General features: G+C 55.5%; 1 long non-coding RNA gene across 1 annotated transcript in view; it reads right to left on the bottom strand.

Annotated features, from left to right (window-relative positions):
- Window positions 1-255, bottom strand: part of LOC124227264 (uncharacterized) — a 34,853-nt gene extending 34,598 nt beyond the window's left edge. The window contains exon 1 of the long non-coding RNA XR_006885435.1: window positions 147-255. This is a non-coding gene — a long non-coding RNA (uncharacterized LOC124227264). The remainder of the gene's footprint in view (window positions 1-146) is intronic.
- Window positions 256-12,679: the final 12,424 nt, after the last annotated feature.

Genomic DNA, 12,679 nt, shown 5'->3' with positions numbered 1-12,679 from the left:
AACCAATAAACACAGCACTCTCATCATCCCCAGTTACAGATGGGGAAACTGAGGCTCAGAGAGGGTAAGTGACTTGCCAAGTATCACAAAGCCGGAAAGCGGCTGAACCAGGATTCAAATCCAGGCATAATGCTGCCCCAACTCACCCCTGCTGCTACCATGGTTTCGAGGCCTGGCAGGGGTCAGGGACAGTCAAAGGTCAGGAGGCAGGGTCAAAGATGACATCCTTCCTTTAGGACGAGCAGGCCCTTTCAGGGAATAGTCAGAGGCCTCTCCCAGGGAGGGCTGGAGCTGGAAAGAGCAGCTGATGTAATTGCTCCCCCTTGAGGGGGGTGAAGGGTGGAGCTGGCCCAGGCCCAGGGGGTGTGCCTGTGATGACAGGGGCCTGGGCCAATGGCAGGGCCCCAGCCTCCCAAAGCTGGCCAGGGAGGGAAGGAACCCCTGGGGGGGGGGGGGGGGGATTTCTATTATCTTGAGGAGAAAGGGAGGAGGGAAGAAAAGTTGGCCGGAAAGCCAACTGAACTTGCAACTTGATTTAATAACCAAATCCCAGTTCTCTTGTGGGCCAGAGCTCCCTCCTGCTGTCCCGTCCAGGGAAATCCGGGCCAGGCCTGGGGCTGGGAACAAGGAAGCCTGTCCCCACAACCCCCCCAGCCTAGAGCCCCAAAAGTTGGGTCATCTCCCCTGGAACCTGCAGTAGCTCCTCCCTAGCTCCCAGTCCTACTCTGGCTGGCCAGGTAGAGAGAACTTGGGGTTCTCCGGCAGCGGTAGAGAAGGAGGCTCCCAGAGACGGGGGCTGCATTTTCCACCCTGAATACGAAGCTGTGTGGGTGGGAAAAATAAATGGCACCAGCAGGGCAGGGGGCTAACCCGTTTGAAGGAAGGCTGTCCTGAGAAATGCCGGGCATGCAGGCCTGGATGGGAGGCCAGGGCACCCACTACACTGTCAGAATGGCTGGGGTGGGGCGGGGGAGAGTGGGCACAGCTTGTGTCTCCTTACTACTTCCCCACTACTCACACACACTCACTCACAAACATTCACACACTCGTAGATACACATACACTAACACCCACTTGTAGATATACTTACACATGTATATATACTCACATGCACATTTACACACTCATAGACACACTCATAGACACACACATGCTTATATATATGCTCACACACATATATACACTTACCCACGGAGACGCACTCAGATACTTATGTACATACACACTCCAGCACTCATACACACACACTCACACGCCCACACACATATATACTCACACACTGAGGCACACTCAGGCATATCTTACACACACACTCTTCCCTTGTGGGGTTAGGACTAGGCTGGGAAGGAGACGGGCCTTCTGGGAGGATGGTATGGCTGGTAGCTCCTAAGGGGTGGGTGGGTAGAAGCCTGGGACTGGGCGGGGAGCCCAAGGGTGGGGGATGGTGCTGCAGGCCACCATGCAGTGCCTGGGCCAGGACTGTGAATGGAGTGGGCACTGGTCCCGCCCCCTCCTCGAGCCCGCCTCTGGCCAGGCCAGCCTCCATTCCCCGCATTGTCTCAGGCGCCTCGGGCAGGGTTCCCAGGCCTGGCTGAACTGGGGGCCTGGCCAAACAGCCCTCTCTGCCCTTCCATTCCCCTCTCCCCTTGGGAGGGAGGGTTGTGTGGGGAACTGGGGGAGAAGGAAGCTTCCTGAACCAGTGGCATGCCATCCCCCAGCCCACACAGGCCGCAGGCAGAGGAGCACAGCTACAGGGTATGGCCCCAAAAGCCCCGACTCCATCACCCCCCATCCTTCCCAGGGCAGGCAGCCTTGGAAGTCCAGCCCTCCCCCACCTGTGCCCTCGACCATGACATTCATTTCCACCCCCATCCCTGGGGTCCATCTGCCCTCCTCACGTGCTGGGCTTAGTCTGGGACAAGCTACCTCCCTCCCAACACCCACCCCACTAGGGCATGGGAACCACATGCATTTTACTCTTAAAGGCCAAATGAATCACCTGGGGCGAGGAGATGCAGGCATTAATGGATAAATCCAAAGAGGCTCCTTCTCTGAGACCCGGCTCTTTCCTGCCTCCTCCAAGAGGTTCCCCACCTTCTCCTGGCAGCCTTCACCCAGAATGGAGGCCCTCATCTTTCCCTGATGGTGCCAGAGAGCTATGTCACCATCACAGTGGCTGCACCTCAGCAAGAACAAGGGACTCTGTGGGCAAGAAGACCAGCCGTCGCCCAGGACCCCACATGGCCTCCCTTAGCAGGACTTGGGCAACACTCCCCAATGGGCGCTGAGGGGTAACAGCAAGAATAAGGCCACCATCCTGCCTTTATAGGGCTTGTGTCCAGGAGGTGCTCCTCCCTGCCCTGGAGCTGAACCTGGTACAGGACTTCCCTCAGATGCTCTCCAACCTGATTTCCACCTGCACCAAAGGGATTTTTCCAAAACACAAATCGGATCCCTTACAACCCTTGCTTAAAGCCTTTCAAAGGCTTCCCAGTGCCCTCCAGATAATTCCTTAATGTACACAGCACAACACGTGAGATCTGGCCCCTGCCACCACTGTGCCTCCTGCCTGATCTTCACCCACTGAAAAGAACAACCCCCACTCCCGTTCTGGGATGCTCTCTTCTCCTTCTAGGCCTCTCTGCCCAGCCCACTCATCATCCTGCAGCTCTCTGCTCCACCTCCCCTGGGATCTGAGGCAGAAGCCTTCCTCTCTGCTCTCGCAGCCCGTGCATCTCTTCTCTCCAGGCGCGGATCAGTGTTTTGGGATGGCCTGTTTGCTCATCAGCCTTCCCATCTTAACCAGGAGCTCCTCCAGGAGGGAAGGAATACATCTGCCCTGCTTCTCATTAAGCCCTCAGTCCCAAGCACAGCACTGAGCACAGAGGAGGTTCTGGACAAATGCAAATGAATGAATGAGTTAGTAAGTGAAGGAATGAACAAATAAACAGCCTCTAACCACCCAGCCTTTCAGGCCATCATGCATACCTCTTCCAGAGCTGACCAGGGCAAGTATGCCACACCCCTCTGCTCTTCCCCCTCAACCCACTGCCACATACTGCTGAGTAAGGCGGCTCCCACCCTCTGGGAAGAATCCCCTGGAAAGTCCCCTCCCAGATCCAAGCCCCACACCCTTCGAGGCTCAGCTCCTGTCAGGGACCCCACCGCCAGAAGTCCCTGACTGCCTCCACTCCGGCTCCAAGACCTCACTTCTCCAAACCCTGCAAAGCCCTCTCCTGGAGCCGCCCTTGGCCTTCTATTATGATGTGCCTTTTCAGTGCTCTCACTCCCTGTCCCCCTAGGGCTCCTGGACTCTCCTGAAGAGTGGGGCCCCAACAGACACTACCAACAGATGCTACCTGGGCTGCAGCGAGAGGCAGGCCCTGGGCTGTGTCCCGTGGAAAGACAGGCGACCTGGCCTGGTCTACGGGGCAGGGGGCAGGGGGCAGGTCTCCGGAAGCCAGGGGCTCTACCATTTCCTTCCCCACCCCTGGGCCCTGCTGGGAACTCCAGGACGAGGAAAGTGAACATCAGAGGAGGAAGGCCCCAGTGTGGAAGGGAGCCCGGGTGTCAGCCAAGCAGGTGGGATCCCAAGAGAGGAAAGAGCTAAGATTGGGGCGTCAGAAGACAGACTCCCAGCCCTGGGTCGGGAACCCAGAGGAGAGAGGGAGGAGCCCAGCAGGGCAGGAAAAGCAAATGGAGGCTTCTTCCCAACCTCCTGGGCTGCTGCTCAGCTGGGGCGCTTCTGGTGTGGGGCCGGGGCGGGGGTGGGGAGGGGTGGGGGGGGGGGGGGGGGGGGGGGGGCGGCGCGAAGGGGTTATTGTAAGGACAGAGCTGTGCATGTGCCCACCCCATCCCCCTGAGCCCTGCTTGCCCCTCTGCACCTTCTGGCAGTGGCTTAGTCACCCCCTACTCAAGTCATCGTTGCTCTCAGCACCAGTCAGCAGAGGTTAGATGCCCACCAACTGTGTGCTGGGTGGCCCCTGGCAGTGGGCCAGAAGTGCAGCAGGCCTGGTGCTGGCCTGATAGGGGAGTGGGGTGGGGCTCCTTGCACAGACACCCTCATCGCCCCCCCAACACACACACACACACACACACACACACCAGCATGCCAGGCCCTAAAGATGGGACAGAACCCAGCTGACAGGAGAGAAGACCTAAGGATGGGGCCTGAGAAGGTGGTCTCATTCCCCTGGGCAGCCACGGGATGGGGACTAACATCCCTCCTGGCTCCTGGGTGCCCTTGAATGAGCCTCACCCTCCTATCCATCAAGCAAAGGTCATAATCCCTGTTCACCTCATCTCTCAGGGTTGCAACGATGATCAGACTAGATGTGCCCATGGGAACCCTCGGTGGACTTTATAATCTACAAAATGAAAGGTTTCTTATTATCTTCTCATTGTTGTCTTTATCATCTAGGGAATCTAACCCTGCTGCCTCATTTAAATACAGCAGCTTCGTCTCCCTGAAGGATCCCCTTGCTCAACAACCATCTGTGGCCCCTCTTTACCTATAAGATAAAGGCCACATCCTATGGTCAAGGAGTTCATCTGGCTTAAGCCCAGTTTCTTCTCCTTTACACTCAGTCTCTCTGGTCCTCTCAGAGTTCCCTCAATAGGTTTTTACCTTCTCGCCTCCTTGCCCTGGCTCATGCTGTTCCTTCCTCCCAGGATGCCCTCCCCCAGTGCTACCCATAGTATTTAGCTCCATCCCTCAAGACCAAACTGTGGTACCAATACTCCCATAAAGCCTCTTGCTTCAGTCAAGCTGGAAATGATCTCTCTCTTTCCCTGTGAAGGATTTGTTTTACACCAGATGCCACAACAGTTCCTGGCACAGAGTTGGTGCTCATGAAATGAAAGTTGTAATGACCACGCCCTAGGCTCTAAACACTTAACATTCACTGACTCATTTAATCCTCACCACAACCCCATGGTTGTGGGACTATTTGCCTCCCCATTTTACAGACGGAGAAACCAAGGCACAGAGATGCTAAGAACCTTGCCCATGTGAGCATCAGAACGGGGTTTGAACCTGGCAGACCGATGTCAGAGCGCACGCACATGCCTCTAAGCACCACAAGAAACTGAGCCATGTCTGGCTATTTGTCTTTGTCATCCCCCTGCCCAGCCCAGGACCTGGCTCAGAGCAGGGGCTTGGGAAATATTTGATGGTTGCAGCACTCACAGACCTCAAGCCTCCCATAGATGTTCACCTCGCTGTGCTGGAAGCCCCCGTAGGATGAGGCCCAGAGGCTGGCTCAGATGGGTCCCAGTACACGTAGCTGAACAGCCACACTGGCCTCTAGGTCCACGGCCCTCAGGCGGTAGAGTGCCCGATGAGGGCCGGAAGAGATGGGGCAGCAGCCCTTCTGCCAGCAGCACGAGGTTGCCTGGTGGCATGCTTGCTGCCTGCATTGACTGCTGGCCAAGGTCGTGATTAACCCACCCATTGTCATTGTCATCATGACGGGGTGGTGGGAGAGCCCAGAGCTGGGGGGGCAGGGGGGTGGGGAGCAGGCAGGAGCATCAAAGTCCAAGTGCAAGGGGCTCTAGGGACCACCTAAACCAACTGTTCCCTTACATTTAACAGATGAGGAAGCCGAGGCCTAGGAGTTGGAATGACTTGCCCGAAGAGCACAGCAGAGGCTTGCAAAGGCATCTCTGGGCCTTCCTCCTCATCCTGCATGCAGGCCTGGGCCCCTGTGTCCCCGTGAAGAGCTTGATAATCAGCCCCGTGCAGCCCAGTAACCAAGAGGCCTGAACTCTTCGCGGATCCCAGCAGAGGAAGGGGTGCCCTCAGGCAGCTCCGCCAGACTGCCCTGCCCAGCCAGCAGCAGGCCGTCCAAGGAGAACTGGGAGAGAAGTTGGGAGAAGGCCAGCTGCTAACTGTGGAAAATAAATCGGGGACCTCTAACCACACAGCTGAAGAAGGGCCAGCGGCACGTAGACGTGTTTCCTTTTGTGCTCTTGCTCACCAACTGTAATTGTTAATTGAAAGCCACGAGTTATATAAGTTATGCGGATACCAAAGAAGGAATCGACTCAGTGCTTGAAAAGAACCCAGCTGCTGAGTGGTTTTCAGGATGAAGAAGGGTTTCTGAAAAGCAGGTGGCTGAGGAGGGCAGCCGCCCCAAAGAGGGCAACCAGGACAAACTGTCTCCCAGCGACAGCTCTCTGGATCTGCAGACATGTCGTTCCTGGGGTTTTAGAGTACAAGGAAGTGATCAAGCTGCTGATTGTTCACAAAATCACATAGAAAGTCCAAAGAGTTGCCATTATATTGATTTCTTAGCTTAAAAAGGAGACACAGCCTCCCCATCTCTGACCCTGAGCTAAGTGAGGGCAGAGCTGTGTCTCTCCCCTCAGACTGGGGCTCCCCGAGGGCGGGGCCAGGTCTCCCCCTCAGACTGGGCTCCCTGGGGGCGGGCGTGTCTGCCCTCAGACCGGGGTTCCCCGAGGATGGGGCCGGGTCTCCCCTCAGACTGGGTTCCCCGAGGGCAGGGCCGTGTCTCCTCCCTTAGACTGGGTCTGAGCTGCATCTTCCCCGTAAGACTCAGGTCTCCCTGAAAACAGGAGCTATGTTGTTTCTTTCCCTTCAGACAAGGGGCTCCCTGGAGCAGGGGCAGGGTGTCTCCATTAAATCAACCCCTCCCCACTCCCACCAACCTGGGTTGAAGAACCAGGGACCTGGAGCCACCTGTCACCATGGGAAAATCTTAGGACACACCCCGGGGACAGGAGTAGGAAGGGTTAAGAAGAGGCTTACAGCTGCAGCTCGCAGGGACACCTTTCTCATTAGCCACCCTCCCCCTCCCGCCTGCTGCCAGGGCTTGGTTTGCCTCTGATGGGTTCCAGCTGACAGCTGGGCCTCTTCCATTCTGACCCTCTGGCACTGTGTCCTGTAATGACCCCATCATGGGTACCCCCAGCGGCCCAAGCCAGGGAGAGCTGGCATCAGGATGGTGTGGGATGCAGGGAGGGAGGGGCAGGTCTGCCTCAGGGAGAAAGCAGAGCACAAGGAGCCCTGGAGGAGGGTGCTGGGGGCTTGGGGCTTCCACTGACTCCTCTGACAGCCTAGCCTTGTTGCCCAGAGGCCCCAGGTGTGGTGATGGGGGCAGCCCTGCCCACATGGGCTAGTTTCTTCTGCTGCCACCACCCATAGGGTAGAGGGTACCACAAATCTTCCAGCCTGGGTAGTGGCCCATGGCTCCCCCAGCCCCTCCTCAACCATGCATCATTCCTGGCAGTCTGTGCAAGCAGAGGCAGCAAACCCCATGCTGCAGCCTGAGGAGAGCAGGGGCAAACTGCAGGACTGGCCAGATGCCGGTGCCCAGTACAGGAATACCAGCCTGGTCTGGATGAGGAGGCTAATCTTGGACCTTGAGAAATCCCTGGCTTTATTTCTCAAATACAGTCCCTGCCCCACCCACATCCCTTCTTGCCCCTCACCCAGGCCTCCTTTCAGCATCCTTGTGCCTTTCAGGACTCATCTCAAATGTCACCTCTCCTGGGAAGTTCCCCTGCCCTCTTGGATCTGTTCTCCTCTGTGCACCCAGAGCCATGGACATCCCTTTATCTGCTTTCCATGTCTCTTCTTTGGCTAGATAAGGAGCCACAAAGGGCAGCCAGGACTGTATTTCCTTCCTCTCTATCTTCCTAATACCTGGCACAGTGCCTGGCACATGGTAGGTACTCATGGTATTGTTTCCAAAGACAGATCCAGCCAGGAGTTAAACAAAATCCCTTAGACCCTCATAACCAATATTTGCTGGGCCCAGCTGCTTTCAAAGTTCCACCAACTGCTCCCAGACAGGCCTGGGAGGTTTCTCACCTGGTGCCAAAACTCCCGCAGACCACCAACGAAGGGCACCAGTGAACCCTCAAGGTACCAGAGCTGTGCAGTGGTCTGTGGTAAAGAAAGGGGAATGCATCTCCCCTTCCATCCTCCTCCAAGAGAATCCAAAACAGAGCTGACTGTGCCTGGTGTCTTATAGATGTGTACTCGACACAGTGGTCTGGCTCTCAATATCCATTCCACCCTCTGCTGGGTGACTTCCTAGACTGCAGAGATAGGAAAAGTGAAAAAAACTACATTTCTCAGTGCCCCTTGCTGTTAGGATTCAGGATGTAATTCAGATTCAACAACTCAGATGCACTTGCATGAGATTTAGAAGGCTGTGCTTCTGCAGCTGCTGCTGCTTTCTGGGAATCAAGGGGAGGGGGACAATTTACTTTTTCCTCTTGTTGTTGTTGTTTTGCTGCAGTGCTGGCAGAGGGGGTCAATATGGCAAGGCCCAGTGCACCCATCTACTAGTGTGGGTCACAGCGGGTGCAGTGTGGAGCTGGTGGCAGTAGCAGCTTCCTGACCATGGTAGTGCATGTGTTTCTGGAGCTGTGAACTCCTGATTACTAAAGAGGCAGCAGCTCTCTTGGTGGCCCAGCTCTGTAGTGTGGCCTGGAAGATTGTTCCTGAAAGTTCAACCTGAGTCTATGTCTTCGGCCTCCCAATAGTTCAGTAGCCATTTCATATTCTGTAATAAATCCCTTCCATTTAAACTCATGAGAGTGGATTCTGTGCTCGGCAATGGAATGCAGATGCACAGTGCTTTGTATTCTACTCCCAGCTCTCTCTCCTGCTCTCTCTCTCTCTCAGGTGCAGATACAAGTCTACCGGAGAGCTGGACCAGAGCAAATCCAGTGACAATCACCCGCCCAGCTTAGAACTGCCCTTGTTTGCCCTTTGACAGCAAAGCATGGTCACTTGGCCAAGATTGTCTCCCAACCCTCTTCCCTTTGGATGAATTTTCTTCTAGAAGTTTCCTTAGACCCTTGTACATGTCTGAATCCCAGTCCAAGATGGTAAATAGATTTTCATTTCATCTGTCAACTGTCATCAATTAGTAGTGATGGCCTGGACCAGTGTGTGGGAAAAAGTGTAAGGCTGCTTCTGGACTCAGAAGGAGAGAGCACTATGATCTGCTAGTGATGCCTGGCCATGGTGCAGAAGTGGACATTGATGATGTGCATGCTGTGTAATTGCTCACATATTTGAGGGAGAAGTGGATAAAGGTGATTTCTGCTTAAGCTAAACTGGAGTCCATTCAGCCATTTCCTCCCCAGGCGGCTACCCAACCCTGATACCACCCCACAAGTCCCTAGCACTAGCTGCTGATTACCCCAACTCAGCATTTGTTCCTTGACCCATTTTACCAACTATTCTTCCTGCTTCCCCAACTTCATCCCTCTCCAATTCACATCCCCAGCCCAGGGCACCAATGTTCACCCTAGCTCTCACATTCACCAGGGTTCTGACCTTGGGAGTGGACTTCAGGACAGAGCGGGAGCTGAAATGGCTAATTCCTTGAACTAAAGGAAGCCCATGCCTCCTCCAGGAAGTGGTCTGACCTCTAGTCTCCCCAAAGGCCCTCCCTCACAGATCTCTGTGCCCAATCAGTGCTGGGCACTCAGGAAGTGCTCCATAAATGCATGGATCAATGAAGGAATTTGTGGATTGCTCAGGAATGACCTCACCAACCACTGGCTTCCTTTTTCCCATCCTTGCCTCCTGCGCCTTCCCGTACTCAAATACCTTTGTTGACACTGACATCTGGCCTCCCAAATCTCCAGGAAGCCCACACGCAATGGGGCGCTGCATCCCCTCTGAGTCATCATTGAACCCAAATCCAGCCTGCTGCAGAAATTAGCTACTGTGGGACAAAAACTTGTGGCCTTTGGGGGCTCCCAGGCTCCCCTTTGAGGGAGGGGAGCCACTTTCTGGGCATAGTAGAGGTTGGGGTGGGTGGTAAGTCATTTTGCAGGGAAGAAAACTATCCCTGAGCCCACCCCACCATATCCCCACTCTGGGCTCCTGCTCACCAGCCACACTGTTTCCACTAAAGCAAAACAGATGGTGTGGTTAATTGGGGTGTCATAGTGGGCTCTGGCCCTCATTAAAGCTGAGGGTGGGGACAATGGATGATTTACCAGGTCATAAACAGAAGCTCAAGTGGGGCCAGTGCCATCAGGTCCACAGCCCCTGAGGACTGAGGGAACAGCGGACAGAAGCCACTGGTCTTGGGCCATGGGGTCAGCGCGGAGTTCAGATTGGATGCTCTTCACCTCTCCCTGACCACTGGGCTCTGAGCCAAGGCAGCCTGGAGCAGGCAGAGCCCAGTGACAGCTTCTGGGGGGTCCAGATGCTCACAGCTGGAGAAAGTGAATGCCGACCTAGGAGCGGGGGGAGAAGTGGGGTGGAGGCGACAACTACAGAGGAGCAGAGAAGCCCAGGGGAAGATGGACAGGAGCTGCTGGATTCTGGGAGACCCCCAGAGGTGCAACTGGGGCCTGCCTCTTCCCACCAGAGCACCAGAACCCCATGGAGACAGTCCAGCCCCAGAATCCCCCACAGAGGGACATGAAGTTTCCAGGAAAGTCCGTCTCCCTCCCCAGGGAGCCCTGTTCCAGAGAGAGGCAGTGGTTAAGAGCCAGGCTGCCTAGGTTCAAGCCCCAGCCCTGCCGATCACTGGCCTGTGTGACCTTGAGCAGCTTCTTTAACCCCTCTGTGCCTCGATTTCCTCATCTGTAGAACGGGACAACATTTCCTCATGAGAATTGCACTAGTAAATGGACTCAGAACACTGCCTGGCCACAGTGCTACATGAGAGTCCCTGTGTTGGTGAACTGGGGAGATTCTTGCCCTTCCCTGTTGTCAGCAGCCACAGCCTCTGGGCAGCTTCTCCTTGCACATCCATTATTCCCAACCTCTGAATCCCCTCCTTCGCTCCACCAGGATCCCCAAGGGGTGGGAGGGACAAGGGGCTCCAACCTTGCCCAGAAAGGGACTGAGGCAGCTGCATTTCAAAGACAGCCCGGATAAGTAACAAGAATGAACACTGTGTAATGAGCATCTGCTACGTGCCAGGCCTGATGCTGGTGCTTTACCTGCACTTGCCCAGTTAGTCTTGAAGGTAGGTGCTGCTGTCCCACTACACAGAGGAGAAAGCCAAGGCCTCAAGAATAAGTGTTCAAAATCACCCAGAGAACAAGAGCAGGAGCTGGGTCAGCACTCCAGACTTCCTGCCTCCAGAATCTGAGCTCTTTCCTCAAAAGCGGCCATTGATGTCACAAACACTGAGAGACTTTTTAAAATGCAGAGTCTTAAGATCCTTCCAGACCTAGAGAATCAGAGTGTCTGTGAGGGGGACCAGGAGTCTATATTTAAATACAATAGCTGCCACTGCCTTTGGATCTTCTCCACCCAACGCAGCCGCCATCTTAGACAGCGGGACCCCCACACAAGGAAAAAAGGAGATGGGGCCCAGCCAATCTGCACTGGTTGTTTCTGGGAGGATGGGAGCATCCCTGCCTCTGGACCCCATTTTAGCCCTATGATCCCTCATTCTCTCTCTCCTGGAACTGGGGCCTAACCAGGCAGAGTGGGGCAAAAGAGGGCAAGAAAGCATGTCTCCAACATGTCTTGGAGTGGGAGGTCCCGAGCAGGAGGCGTGAGAGGAGCAGCAGGGTCAATGGAGCCACCTCCTCTGTCCATTGCAGGATACAGGTAGAATGCAGAGGGGCCCAACAGCCTGGACAGTGCCAGGGGTCCCCTCAGCAGGGTGGGAGACAAGCTCTGCAGGGGGTACATTCTTTTAGACCGGCCCCTCTGCCTGCAGCAGAAGGGGAACCCTCTCCCCACTCCATCATGTCCCCCAGACACCTCTGGATGTGATGGGAGAGTCGCCCCAGGCTCCCTGTGCTGCGGGGGCAGCAGACGCTGGTCTTCAGTAAGGAGTGGAGAGGGATCAGCACACATCACATCACGCTTGGCACGGCCCCCATTGGTGGGCACTGTGCCACTGTGTCAGCCAGCCATCTCCCTGCAGAACCTTTGTCAGCAGGGGAGGGGCTGCCAGGGGATCAGCACCCACCAGGAGCAGGCCCAGCCTCAAGAAGGCCCCTGACTACTGCCCCCACCCCCAGGTCCTTCCCTCCCTGGGCCCAGTTTGTAATTCATTTTTATTTGTGTGATCTTTGCTCTCGGTCTCTCCTCCAGGCTCTACCAGAGCAGGACTGAGTCTCTGGGGTTGGCCAGGGTATCCCGAGCACCTGGCACATTTGTTGAATGAATGAATGACTTGAATGAAAGTACTACATTCCTGTCCACACCCTTGCCCCCAGCACAGAACTTGTAGGTGCTCAGTGCTCAGACTTGGCCGGATGGTAAAGAGGAGCCCATCTTGCCAAAGCTGGGAACTCAAGGTCAACCCCAGAGCAATTCCAAGGCAGTTAATCAAGGAAGACTTCCTGGTGGAGATGGGCAGGGAGCAGGGACTTCCAGTCTCACATCTGTTCTTCCTACTCATCACCTGTTTCCGGTGGGAACTCCCAAAAGGCAGAGGTCACGTCTGGGTCTCAGAGCCATCCCCAGCACACCCCCTTTGGAGCCACGTGCATGGCCTGTCCCACTGTCAACTGCCAGCTGTGACTCACAGCTCATGAGCCTTTCCTCTTGGCCAGAGATCGGGAGCAGATATTACTGTAACATTACTAACCACATGTCACGGCTGTGACCACACTTACGTTCAGACCATGTCCCCCCAACTCCCTCTCCCACCGAGGCCAGAGCAATGACCTCACCCTCAGGGGTCAGCAGCAAGCAACGTCAGTCCATCCCAGA

Source organism: Equus quagga, chromosome 15 (assembly GCF_021613505.1).
Source record: "Equus quagga isolate Etosha38 chromosome 15, UCLA_HA_Equagga_1.0, whole genome shotgun sequence".
NCBI lineage: Eukaryota > Metazoa > Chordata > Mammalia > Perissodactyla > Equidae > Equus > Equus quagga.
This window is presented reverse-complemented; position numbering and strand designations above follow the sequence as displayed.